Here is a 14,062-nt window from a genome sequence, read left to right on the forward strand (position 1 = left end):
CAGTGAACTGCATGGGTTCTTGGACTTGGCTCATGGTCTAACTCCTGCTGTTACTATCTTGGATGTCTTCTCACAGTCCCTTCCAGTCCTATCCTCCATTTCTGGGGTGAAACCAACCACACTTAGTGTTGGGAAATGCTTCCACAATGTAAAAGACATAAGATAACAGTGGTGCAGCAGTAAGGGGACCACCCCTTTCCCCAGTTTACCGGTGAGAGGTAGAGCTTGTCAGAAAATAGCAATTATTTTTCATAGGATTTTTGTGGGGGGAGGAGAATTATTTTCTTTCCTTTTCCACATGAAAATATTTTAGTTTTTTTGAAAACTAAAAATGTTTTGATTTTCAAAAAACTGTTTTTTGGAAAATAAACTTTGGGTTTCAGTAAAAATTTTCAGTTTTTGAAAAGTGTTTTTGGTCAAAAACTGTTTCTCTTAGGAAAATGTCAAAAAGCAATTTCTCCACATTTTTTGTTTTGTTTTTCACAATAAGCCATTTTTCATCTAAATTAGTTTTGGATTAAAACATTTCCACCAAGATCTAGTTAGGAGTCCTGCCCCCAGCATGAGGATAAAGTATTTCTCCCATTAGACTGAATTGGCACAGCACTGAATTTCTTTTAGGTGATCTCTAATGGCAGACATGGCCAGTGCAAAGTTTCAGCTCCCAATGTGCCACTATCAGCAAAACAGAATGAATGAAATTGTTTCCATGCTGTTTTGCCTGCAGTAACCTGGGACTGAGTCCAAGAAACTGAGTCCTGGCTGTGAGATTTGATGCAGAGCAGGATTTACCCTTCTGTGCCACACACCTCTCAGATTGTCCCAACATCACTGCCTGCGGGTTTTGCGGGAAGTTGTTCTTTCTTTACCTACAAGGTTTTTATGGTGGTTGTCACTTTTTAATGTTGTTGAATGAATTTTCCTTCAGTTGAAGGGCGTGTTGTGTGTTAGAGTAACTGGGTCAGTGTGACCATTGCCAGGATAGCTTCAGGTTTTGCCTTGTTAACTGAAACAGAGCACGTTCATCCAAAGAGTGAGGCTGGGCTGGATAAAACAAACCCCCAAAACTGGTGCCAAACCCAAGAGTTGTGGAGGCTTACAGTAGGTTTATTCCCTCCCCCACGAACCTATTATTTGTCATTGTCATGTCCCTCTCCATATCTTGGTTCTGGTGAGGGTAGAGAATGGAAATGCCAGAATACCCCGAGAGAGGTGGTTCTTGTGAGATTTCAGCTCAGTTTGTCAGCCTCAAGTTAAAAATTCAGCTAACCCTAGAAATCGAAGATGGTAAAGGTCTTGTGACATCTAGTACATCCTCTAGGCCAGTGCTGGATTGTTTCTTGCAGTGCATTTTACTGTGCAGTGTCTGGCTCAGTTTTAAATGTAAACTTCAGAGCTTTGCTTACCCAAGCTCAAATTTTGACCCTCTGGCATTTTGCCTGTTCTTATACAAAAAGATGGGGGAACTCTGAGTCTCAGAGGAAGCTCGGTATCCCACTGATATGTCTCCTGAGTTGGCTCATGCCTTTGACAACCAGCAAGTCATAAGCTAACATTGGTGCAGCTGTAAGGGGACCAAGCCATCTTCCAAGTTGCTGGTGAGAGGTAGAGCTAGGTGTGCTGCTGGATTGCCATAAAGTCACGCCAGTACTTTACCTGTGCACCTTCTCTGCACAAGATGTTTTAACCTTAGATGTCCATTTGTCAATTCAACTCTCATGATAGCTAGAGATGGGCCAAAACTGGAACATTTTCTTGAAAAGCCTTCACACTCTGGTGGCTCAGAATCCCAGAAATGCCTGTTGTGGGATTTTGTTTTGTGAAACCAAACCTTGACCAGTGAGGTTTTGCAAAATCAAATCACAGCTCCGGAACTGAGTCTAAGAGTGAGCAGTTTGGGGTTTAGTGGGGTAAAGTGAGCAAAGTGCTTCTTCTCATTCACCTAACCTTTGTTATGCCAAAAGACCCCCTATTCAGGAGACTGCATACACATAAGACTTCCACACCAGTAAGTATTTTAAACTTCTGCACTGACTACAGTATGAACTGTAGGACACATTTTATTACTTCCACAAAGTGCCTGGGCATGTGGTTTGGCTGACTGTTGATGAGCACTTAATGTTGAACTGTTTTTACAACCTTAATTTTAGAGACCCATTGGCCATACCTTTCATATTTCTTTGGAATCACAGGCAGTTCTGTTTTCCCAATGACTCAGTTAATTTTGTCTTTGTAAAAGACTGGGAGCATGGTCACACCCAAAATTTGCTTTCCCCACACAAATATGTAAATAATACGGTCGTCTGTTCAAATTCCATTTTCCTTTTAGGGTCAAATTGTGCCCTCAGTCCCACTCATGAGATTCACACTGCAGGTAATATGAATCTCTTAATGTAATGTCCCATTGCCCACAGCCAGTTTGGTTTTCAGTACTATTCACATGTAGTAGCCCTCCCATTACTTCTGTATATGCTTTCTAAGCCTTTCTAATTTTGCAAGATTTGTCCCATCAAACATGCCTCCTTCCACCCCAGCATGTGTCCTAATATTAAAAGCACCAAAAAGACACCTTGCTTTACTGAATAGATAAAAAAAGACACAGGACTTTCTTTTCCTCAGTTGCTTGATACCAAACCCTCATGAGAACAAGGTTAGCATTAAATCCTATAGGAAAGGCTTTGTTGCAGGAGGTTTACGCTTCTTTAACAGATGTCTGTGCAGTTGGCCCAGCAGCTGTTACAAAGCTGTTTAACCATTCTGAGGGGATAGTTAAGACATGTTTTGTCAGCCCTGTCTGTGGGTCTGTACTGTAGCTTCCTGGATTTACAGCAGAGTACTAGAGCTAATGCTAGGATTTTGGAACAAGCTGAAAGCATCTCTCTGGATATCTCCCAACTTGTTCTCCCACCACGGAACTCTTGTCCTATGCTATTGGGTTCTCATTGGTGAAGAAAAAATGTTTTAGTTTCCTAAAAGCACCAGACATCTCAAACAGAGCACATAGAGTTTAGGCAACTCAGCTAAGAATAAGGTGAGAGAAGCATCACTATTGTATACTGCTTTCCCCCTGATTTTTAATTCTTTTTTGTTTATTTACAGCTCTTCATATCTGAGTAGTTCTCTTGCTATATTTCACACACCAGTTCTTTGAAGTATGAGACTTTTCTTATGCAACAGAAGAGCTCCATGGCTTGGCTTTCTTCAGCAGAATTTAGAACTTTTGCTTCAAGAAAATGTGTTTCCATTGGTCAGCAGTCATCACAGGAGTGGATATGAAATGCTGAGTGACAAGGGAACTCTAACCTGTTCTGATTTCACTTCCACTGGGCTTACACCAGTGGAACTCTGTTGACATCAATGGAATTATTCCTGATTTGCACCCAAGTAAATGAGGACAGTAGGCCCATTGCATTTTTCTGCAGCCTGAAATTATTCTTTACTTGCTTCGTTTGGTCAATTAGGAATGCTCAGAACAGCATCAATCCACTTTAATATGCTGGTACTGAGATCTGAAAGGATCTGATTTGCTGGCCTGAATGTGGTTGGTGAATGTGTTTGTGAGACAGCAATGGCTGCTCAACACCTGGAGTTTCCTTTGAACTGGTCTCAGAGTAGCATCAGAATCTTGATATCTTTCCGAGAGCAGACTGCTCCCAGCTGCAGCAAAAAGGACAATGACCTCTGTTGGAGGTGCAGTGCTTGAAAGATGGTGTTAGGCCCTACAAATGTTAGGTGTAGTGCACACCTCATTAATATTGTATTATATAGAGCATTTGGGCAGTTATGTGAACCAAGTTGTATTATGTCTTTCCCACAATGCTGTTCACTTCCACTCAGGCTCAGATAACACCCGTAACACTTTGTAACGCTGAAGTCAGCTTTGGCTCCAGCAGATTCAAAGGCAAGATGCATGAAAGGTGTGTCTTGTTACAGATTGGAATGCACCTCAATGGTCCAACTGGTACTTGGAATGCAGTATCCAAAACAAAAAATACGCTTGATACAAGAAAAGCAAGACCAAAAGTTGATTGGTCGATTTTAATCTTGGCTGACATGTAGTATGCTCTCTAACCATACTATAAATAGTTTAAGTGCATATTTTCAGCGCACACCTGTGTAAGGTGAACTGGGATGCTGCCAGAATTGCTTCTCAGAAGGACTGGTGAAGTATGAACTCTTTACTTTCTGTATTATGCTCCTTTGTCTTTGACAAATAAAAGTTGGCTAAGCTTGGTTAACTGGTCTCTCAAACATTCTTTATAACATCCCACAAATGTAGCCAAGCAATTGGCTATACCTTTAAGGAATAGGGGTGAAGTAATGTGGAACCCCATAGAGCTCTGTGTGAACTAGGTTGGGTTAGATCAGAGGCAGAGCACCTGTAAAAGAAAACTCACTGTGGGGGTGTGATGGGATGGACTAGGCCCAAAGGCCCCCTGCTGGAGGCCTCAGGGTTCTGCCACACCCATCCCAGGGAAGGAGCAGTGGAGAGGTCCTCCAAGCAGGCTAGAGTGGCTATAGGGGAAGCAGCCAATCAGGGCCCAGGAGGCCATATAAAAGGAGCTGCAGAGGAGTGCAGTACTTAGTTGCCTGGAGCAGGAGAAGAAAGGGCTGTAGGGCTGGCTGCCTGGAAGAGCAGCAGGGCTACAGATGGTTTGCTAACAGGGAGTGGGGGAGCATGGAGGGAGCTCGGGGCTGATTGCTGAGACTGAGCCTGGGGAGGGCTGCAGCCTGTATGAGGGCTGGATTACTAAAGACCAAAGCTCAGGGAGGGCTAGAGAGACACACCACCAAAGGGGTACTGAGATATGCCCCGGTGAACCATATACCCCAGAAGGGGTTTGTGTTGGTTAACATACAGATACGGTGACTTGGCCGGAGCACTGTGTCGCTGACAAAACTGCCTGAAAATCACTGAAAAGGGTCACTAGAACTAAAGAACGCAGGCATGCCCAACCAGAATGGGGCACTTATGAGAGTTGGGTGCCAACCCCATTACAGGGTGGGGGAAAATCTAGGGGCCTGCTCTGTAAGAAGTGTTGGCTATTCCAAAGTGGGTGAGGAGGCCTTTGTCCATTCGCCTCTGGTAGTGCAGTGTTCCCAGTACATCCAGATTAGTCTCAATGTTTTTTCCATGCAGGAGTCACAATGAAGGAGTGGTAACAGTGGCACTGTGTACCACATGTCAACAAACCACAGAAACATTTCAAAATTAACATGGCCCATAATTTTTAACATCTTCATATCTGAGTTGCAAAGACTTGAGCTCTGCAATGAGCATAAAGGATGAAGTGCAGGTTAGTGTTTTACATAGAAAAGGCTTCCGATTGTTTGAGCAGTAGTGAGATCAGGCTAGTGTACAAAATATTTATCCTCAGAGATAGATGGCCAGATCAACCTGACGTGGAAGCTGTTTGAAATCTGAACCCAGAGTTGGGTGTTGAATGTTGCATCTTAAGCCCATTTCTTCTCTTAAATGGTCACTTTTAGGGCATAAGCAAACCTTGAATGGTTTGGAGGCGTGGAATGGATATAGACATTAAAGATCAGAGGTTTATCTGAGCCCTCTCAGCATCTCTGGTCTGTAAAACAAGGCTTGACGTTTTGGGTGTTTACTGACTATTTAGGCTGGAACTGGGACTAATGGGGGGTGGGGATAGTACTTCTTAATGGCTTTTCTGGTCAGGACCTGGAGATCAGCGGTGTGTCTCCAATGCACAGTTGCCAACTTTCACGTGGTAAATAAGCAGCCCGACTTTCACAATAAGCCAAAAATCAAGCTCAGCCCATTTCAAAACAAGGCCAAAGCAAGCCAATCCCTAAGAACCCCACACTATATGACTAGATCCCCCGGCATGCAGTCTGGGACTGTGGTTGGCCTGCTGTGCACCCCTGACACTCTCCCCCTCCCTTGCCCCTGTTTGCCAGGAGCCAATAAAAAAAAAAGAGCAACAAGCTGCAACAAGCTACAAGCCAAAAACTAGCCAACAAGCAACTCACAAGCCAATTAAGCAAAAAACAAGCCCAATTTCTGCATTTTTTCTGTGGGTTTGGCATGTCTGCTCTAATGTTTCTCATTTTTGTGTCTCCATATAGGTTCAACGAAAGGTTAGTTGAGGTCTGGGGAAGGTTTGGATCAGTTTTATCCAAATCATTTCACCCATCCTTTGTGGAATATTTTGGGAAGCATTGTGTACGGAAGACCTAATTATTGTGGTTAAGATCAAAGTTATAGTATCAATTGAGTTTCTGGTACAGTCTGTCATGGACTACATCCTGCTCTTGGTGTGAAAGGATTCAATGATCTAACAGGCCATTTGCATTTGTAACTGATGCTAATTTTTCTTTGGAAGATTCAGCAACATCAAGAAGAAGTGTGGCTTGTTTTTAAAAAACTTTTTGTTTCAAAATTTAGCTTCAGTAGGTAATTCCCAGTTTGAGAGAGTTATGGTCTAGTGGTTGGAGCAGGAATGAGGAATGCCCAAGTTTTAATGTGTGACATTCCAGTTTTAGGACCAGACACCGTAACTTAAATGTTTAAAATAATAACATGCATGTTGGCCAGTTGATCGCCTTTATTTAACACAAGGACTCTCAGGGAAAGTACAGACTTGAACTTCAGCTACTAATATTTCACTCTGGGCTCCACAGTCATTCTAGTGGCCCAAGGATCAGCAAGCCTAGAGGTAGTGGGTAGTTCAGGAAGGATGGATTTAGCTTCTAGCAGGCAGAGATGAGAGGACATCATTAGTTTTCACTGCTTACTCGAACGACCTATTCTCTTGCTGTAGCAGCTGTACCATCTCCGAGGAGGGGTGAGTGTGTTGATTGTTGGGTTATGGTTAGTCAATTGATAATTAGTTGCACGTCAGTCTTTTCTGATTATATTTGGGATGGAGCATGGCTCAGACATCAAACATTGCTCCAGTCTTTGATGTAGGATTTTCCAAATGGGTCATTGTCTTGGTTGGTTTATTTTTTTTGGCCTATTAGCCCTGATAAAGTATCCTGTATCTCCACATCATTTTTGCATATTGTGTGGTTCATCGTGGACTGATCAGAGTTAAAACTATTCAGACTGTAAGCTCCTCGGAGCCGTGACTTGATCTATGTTTCCCAAAAAGTACTTTGCAGTAGGGCTGGCTGGAAAAAAAATTCCAATGGAGAAGTGAGTTTTAAAGTAAACGATTTTTTTTTTGGTGTGGAAACTTTTACTTTCCACTATTTTTTTTAAATTTTGTTGTTGGATTTTCTTCATTTTTTTTTTTCCGTTTTCAGCAAAGGAAAATTTTTTTTGTTAAAATTTTACACTGAAAATTGACAACAAACAAATTGATTTTGTTGAGGTTTCCCCCCCCCACCCCCCCCAAGCCAGCTCTGCCTGGCAAGCTTGAAGTAACATAAACAGATAAGTAATAACAACAATGTAGAACTGTTTGCTTCTGGTGGATTCAAAGTTACTACTCTTCGGGGACGTACTATTTTTGTCCTTTTTGCTCCTACAACAGATTTGTAAGTGTGCTCTGGGCTCCTGAAGATGCACTTTTTTCTTAATTTGGGATGTTTATTCAAGCTTAGTGTTCTCTTCTGGCTGTGTGTACCGTTATCAGATTGGTAATGACCTGTAGAGACCAGAAATGTGAGCTAATGAGTCAGGCGATCTTGGTTGTGTTCCCAGTTCTACCACAGACTGACATGCTGTGTGACTTCGGCCAAGTTGCGGAACCCATCTGCACTTCAGTACCCATCCCGTCAGTATTAACTGGGACAATAATAGATACCTAATTCATGGTGTGTGGTGAAGGGAATGTGATAGTTCTGTGGTGGGTTGAAAGCAGAAGCTGAACTCTGCGCAGGCTGCCAATTGAAGGGCTCCCCGAGAGGCTTGTGGGAAAGGTGTGAGAAGCTAGAGAACCGCTCTGGTTGCCGAAGAGCTGCAGCAGCCTCAGTAGAAGGTTAGAGGTGGGAGTTCCTGCGATGTACAACTGCAAGAAACCGCCAGAGGTATTGAGAGGAAGGCTTCAGACAGCCCGATAGCGTGTTGCTTTCCTGCCAGATGAGGCTTCCTGTGAGGGAGTCGGGACCTAGGATATACCTTCCTCTCATAATGCGACATCCTGTCACACAGGCGCCTTCTGTTTGAAATGTGCTTTTGTACTGGTACTGTCTAGTAAAGAATTTGGGCAATTGCATCTGAGCAAGTCAGATGCAGTCAGAGGCCTGAATTTATCCCTGCACCAGGGCAGAGCTTGGTTCAGGGTGGCACTTGCCTCCCCTAGCCTGGATCTGGTTCAGCCCTTGGCATTGGTTAAAGTAGCTCTCAGAGCGACTCTGACTTGTGCTCCGGCTGTGGCAGGTCATTAGGGCTGCGATATAGGCTCAGTCCCTCTGGCCCCTAGAATGGCTCCTACATCAGGGTCCCTACGGGCAGGGAGGGAGGGGTTGAAAAGCTGTCAGAGGCCCCTTATGTCAGCGGGACTGCCCCAGCTGGGGTGGGGGTGCCAGTGTAGCTGCTCTCTGGCTCAGATCGTAAGAAAGTGAAGAATTCCCCCTAGTGGGTTCATGTTCCCCTTGACACAGAAATGCATGGGCTTCGTGGCCTACATGGCTGTAGATGGAAGCGGTACTTGTAAAGCCAGACTCTGGTGCTTCAGACCCCTTCCCCGCTCCATTTCTACCACACAACAAACTCTCCATTAATCACCTCATGACACTCCAAGCTGTTAGCCGGGACAAGCTTGGTGGGAAGCGGAGGAGATAGAGTCTGACGCCGCTGGCTGGTTTTTATTTACAAGCTGGACAGTGTGTGAAACACCTCCATTTCTTTTCTGTATTTGAAACCTTATCACAGGGAAAGCCCATCTCCTTTGACAGCAAAACCCACACTGGGATGGCGGGGGAGAGTGATGTCCCTAAATCCTGAGACACATAGGAAATGATATGCCTTGCTGGTTAACTAAATAAGTAAGGGTAGGATGGACACGTTCTCAGGACATGGGGAGCTGTAGAAAGCTCTGGGAGCTGCTATCTGAATACTCATGATCCTGCCCTATTGCTGGGAGTCATCGGCAGTTCAGACCACAGAGCTGCTCTCCCACAGACTTCAGCCTCCAGCTGGGGTTGGGAGAGGGAAGACTGTGTTGCTTTAGAAAACCTGTTCTCTGTAGTGCCATTAGCAAAGTGCTAGCCCCCACCTGAATAGCCTGCCATCCAAAGCTATTCAGAACCAATCTGCAACATGCTCCTTGCTGAATATACTATACCATGGGATTTCTGATTTTTGGGGACAATAGTACTTGCTTCCTTCGGGGGGCTGGTTTCAGAATGAATTTATTAATCTTGGAGAGGCACTCAGCCCAGATCCTCAAAGGTATTTAGGTGCCTAACGTCCACTGATTTCACAGTTGTAGGAATTGGAGAGATATAGAAGTACCTAGGCAGAAACATGAAACATACCAAAGATGATTAATAAACCCAAAGCTCTCATCTACAGTACAGAAAACAAATGGGGCTGCCTCTGTACTGTACAGGGAGAACAGAAACCAGCATGTGAAGAAGCAAATGCATCATAACAGAGAGAGGAATAGCAAGAGTACTGTTTTCACTGGAGGAGCTGGAAACAATACAATCTCCTGGGTGGCATTAGACACTAATTTTGTCTCATTTTCTTACAGTGCTCAGTACATAATTCAAGTATCTCCAGAAGAGTAAACGGGAGGAGATGGAGGCCTGAGAATTTGCCCTCGTGGGACCAAGGATGCAGAGCACATTTGCAATGGAGCTGAATAATTCACAGTTTGGGAGCTGTAAGGGAAAATGTGACCCCCTTCTGCTCCTGTATTTCTAAACTCCCACATGTCAATCCTCTAGAACAACTCTTATGCCAGAAACTAGATGAACCAGTTTGGCTCAGGCTATCACTTGGATAACTACAATTAAAAACCAGATACAGAGGGCAAACAAACATCTGTTGGGGGCCTTATCTACAGAGGGCCCTCGACTTTGTCTTGGCAATTAGCACTCTGTGGTGAATTATAATCCCCACTAATTTATTAATTTATTGCTTCAGACCTGGTAAAGATCCCATGTGTTTATTGTTGCCAGGACTTTGTGCCTTCTCCAGCCAAAGAATAACTAGGCTTCCATACTGTGCTTTGAACAAAAGATTTGACTGGAAACTGACAGGATAATGCCAGAGTGTCATGTGTTTGTTTAGGTTGCATGCTGTTGATTTCTGAACAACCTGGTATAGACCTCTGTAAGCAGCTAAATTACAACAGAGGTGAAAAAGTTTCTTCACTTTGGACCTTCTGACATCACTGGTTTTAACTCTGCTGGCATGCTTGTTCCTATGACTTCATTAACAGCCAAATCCTGATACATCAAAACCAACGTAAGAACTTCTTGTGACTTCAGGGTAATGCTGAATTTGGTTCTCTGGCACTGAGTGCTTAGGCCTGGTCTACACTACAAAGTCAGGTCAATGTAAGTCATCTTGCATCAGCCTCTTTGAGTATGTGTCTACACTCAAATTTGTCTCTGGCTGATGTAAGTGCCCCACTACAGCGACACAGTAAAAACACCTGCCCAAACTGCGGAGAGCCACGGCTGACCTACTGAGGTCAATGCAGAGTGAGCGTAGCCACTGAATGACCTGTGTCGATTCCAACAACCTCCACCAGCTGTCCCAATGGACAGTGACCATCCTGGTTATATTTTTAATCTCCACTGCCTATAGGTCACAGAGACCGGAAACCACACACCCCCATTTAAGTCCCCCTGTGTGCTTTTGAAATGCCTCTTCCTGATTGCCCAGCTTGGCAAGCACACACAGCAGCTCACCTTTGTTACATGCAGTTGCCTTGCCTAGCTCCCTATGCCAGCTCCACGCGCACAGAGGTACAAGATACAGTCCTGCCTGGAGTAGACAAAAAGTATTGGATTTCCTGGGCACAGCTATGGACCAGCTGTAGAAACATGGACATCTACGAGCAGACTGCATAGGGGATGCAGAGAAAGGAGTATGACAGGGATCAGCAGCAGTGCTGTGTGAACGTGAAGGAACTTTAACAGGGATATCACAAGGCCAGGGAGGCCTATGATGGATCTGGTGCTGTGCCACAGACCTACCGCTTCTACAAGGAACTGCATGCCATCCGTGGTGGAGACCTCACCAGCAACCCACAGACCACTGTGGATACCTCATGGGATCCCGAGACCCCAGCTGTGAATGGCGAGGAGGAGGATGGGATGGGGGAAACAGGATGCTGTGAGCCAGGACCTGTTTGCAGCTCCACCAAAGTCTGGCAAGTCCTACCAAGCAAGCACAGATGAGCCTAATGAAGGGGAAGAGAACTCAGGTAAGTGTATACGTACATTTTTTCCTTACAAGGTTTAATTTTAAAGATGGTGCCAGGCCTGGCCCCAAGTTAACAAGACAAAGGTATCGACTTTTCATTGTTTTACTCATATAAGAAGAGGAGGAGGTAGAGTTGGCATCTGCTTTTCATTTCCTTGTTGGGTTAGGTGGAGGCAGGGGACATGCAGAGCACTTTGTCTATGCACGTAGGGATGTCCCTTTTATCCTCCTGAGAGATACTCTACAATCCTCTTCCGTAAGTTTCTGATTATGGCAGCCTTATTTCTTCTGCCATGTGTGATGAGTTTAGCTGGCGGTAAACAGACTCGCATCATATGGGCCCAGGCAGCTTTGAATGCCAGCAGCAGCTTTGTTCTCTGTGCCTTTGTGACTCTCGGGAGTTGGATCTCGGCTAGAATCCCCACAGCCTGTGGAAAACTGCCAGTCAATACCCACTGCACTGCTGGGTGCCAAGGACAGGCTGTGCTCAGGCATAGGAGATGAGTGTCAGGGCCTGGCTCCACTTGCAGATGTAGAGCACTTTGAGTTAAACCAGCCTTCGGAGAGCGCAGTAGGGAAAGCGCTGCGGTTTGTCCACCCTGACAGCTTCAAGCACACTGACGTGGCCACATTTGTGGCACTTGTAGCGGCATTGGGAGTGATGCATTGTGGGCAGCTATCCCAGCATGCAAGTGACTGCAACGTGCTTTTCAAGTGAGGTGGAGTGTGACAGGGAGTGTGTTGTGTATATGTGGGCGGAGAGAGAGTGGGGTTTTGGGGGCTGAGAGCATGTCGGCATGCTGTCTTGTAAGTTCAGACAGCAGCAGACCCCTCTCTCTTCCCCCCCCCCGGGTCTCTCTCTCTCACACACAACATTCCACACTAATGGTTTGCTTTGTCTCAGAGCAGATAAGCAGCCGGCTGTCAGAAACGGAGCTTTCAAAGGGCATATCCACATTCCTGCATTGATTCAAAAACAATGACAAGAGTGGCCACTTGACTTAAGGGGATCATGGGATGTTTCCAGAGGCTGATCAGAGTGCAGTAATGCAACACCTCATCCACACTGGTGCCGTGGCACTCCCCTGCACTGTAGCCGCAGAGTCAGAGCGCTCTATGTGCCTTGCCAGTGTGGACGGGTAGTGAGCTAGTGTGCCCGGGGCTCCTTTATTGCGCTGTAACTCGCAAGTGTAGCCAAGCCCCCAGTCATGACAGCAAAGCACAGCGGCAAGAGGGTTAGAGGAAAGACAGTTTTCCAGAACTGGTGTTCTTCGAGATGTGTTGCTCACGTCCATTCCATGACTCGCCCTCCTTCCCCACTGTTGGAGTGTCCGGCAAGCAGGAACTGAGGGTGGGGAGAGCCGGTGGCACCCCATATCCTGTGCCATGTGGCCACCACTCCAGAGGGCGCCAGAGCCAGTCCCCTACGGATACTGCTGAGGAAAAACTTCTGGCACTGATGCATGTGGCAAGCACACACACCTAATGTGGAATGGACATGAACAACACATCTTGAAGGACACCAGTTACGGAAAAGGTAACTGTCTTTTTGTATAGCTTAAGGCCACATAAAATCCTTCCTCTCCTCCACCCCCCGCCTCCCTGACAGGCTGTACTCACCAAGGATGGGACTGGAGAGCAGTGCTACGCAGAGGCACTCCAAAGCTGAAGTGTCGATAAGCATGGCTTATTAAAAGTGTGTATGGGAAGAGTTTTGAAACTTATCTTTCCCTTTCTCTTGTGACTGTAAATCCAGTGGCACATCTGTCTGTTTTTATCAGCAGCTTTTGGCAGGGTAGCCTTGAGAGGTGCCCCCTCCTCGCCAGCAGAACACCTGACCCTGAAGAGGAGGAGAAAGAAGAGAATGAGGGAGGACATGATTTGTGAGATCCTGCATGCCAGTGCTTCATCAGACCATGAACAAAGGGCTTGGAGAGCCACCGTGACCAACAGCATGGAAAAGGAAAGAGAGTACAAGAAAGAGGCCTCAGGAGTTGCAGCGGGAAATGTAGCTAATGTAGTAGGTCTTCTCAGGTAGCAAACTCAAGTGCTGCAGGCCCTGATTGACCTACCAGTCCAAAAATCCCAGACCTGCCCACCCTTTGCAGTCCTTGGAGAATTCCATGGTCACTGCTCCCTGCACCTCCTAATATACCACGTGGCTTTACAGGGCACATCCTTACCCCTTCCACTCCATGCCAGGGACAGTAAGGAAAACCACAGCTTTACATACACTGACCTGTGAGAACCCTGGCAGGTGGTGTGTGTAGCCACACTGGACTATGCTTGTTTCCTCAACTGGACACACATGTTTACTTCCTTTTATAATTTTAAACTTTCACCCCATTAAGTTAAAAACTTGTGTAATAGGGTCTATGTGATTTTTGGCTTTTGCACATTGATTTTCTGCAGCGTTGTTTCTTTTTTTCCCACTCAACAAGGGTTTTTTGGAGAATTAAATTAACTCTATTAGAGCAGGTCTTCACTACCCGCTGGATCAGCGGGTAGTGATCAATCTATCAGGGATTGATTTATCGATAAAGATAAATCGATCCCCGAATGCGCTCCCCTTTGACTCCGGAACTCCAGCTCGCGAGAAGCGGAAGCGGAGTCAATGGGGGAGCAGCAGGTAAGTTGACCTAAGATATGCCAACTTCAGCTACACTATTCGAAGTTGCGTATCTTAGGTCGACCCCCCCCTCC

General features: G+C 45.5%; 1 long non-coding RNA gene across 5 annotated transcripts in view; it reads left to right on the plus strand.

Annotated features, from left to right (window-relative positions):
- Window positions 1-13,761, plus strand: part of LOC144268642 (uncharacterized) — a 63,130-nt gene extending 49,369 nt beyond the window's left edge. For 3 of the 5 annotated variants that reach the window (XR_013346820.1, XR_013346821.1, XR_013346823.1), the window contains 2 exons: window positions 9,675-11,360; window positions 13,144-13,761. This is a non-coding gene — a long non-coding RNA (uncharacterized LOC144268642). Of the gene's footprint in view, window positions 1-3,099; window positions 4,239-9,674; window positions 11,361-13,140 lie in introns of those variants that run through there. The other 2 variants (XR_013346822.1, XR_013346819.1) reach the window with 2 other exon arrangements.
- Window positions 13,762-14,062: the final 301 nt, after the last annotated feature.

Source organism: Eretmochelys imbricata, chromosome 8 (assembly GCF_965152235.1).
Source record: "Eretmochelys imbricata isolate rEreImb1 chromosome 8, rEreImb1.hap1, whole genome shotgun sequence".
NCBI classification, from domain to species: Eukaryota; Metazoa; Chordata; order Testudines; family Cheloniidae; genus Eretmochelys; species Eretmochelys imbricata.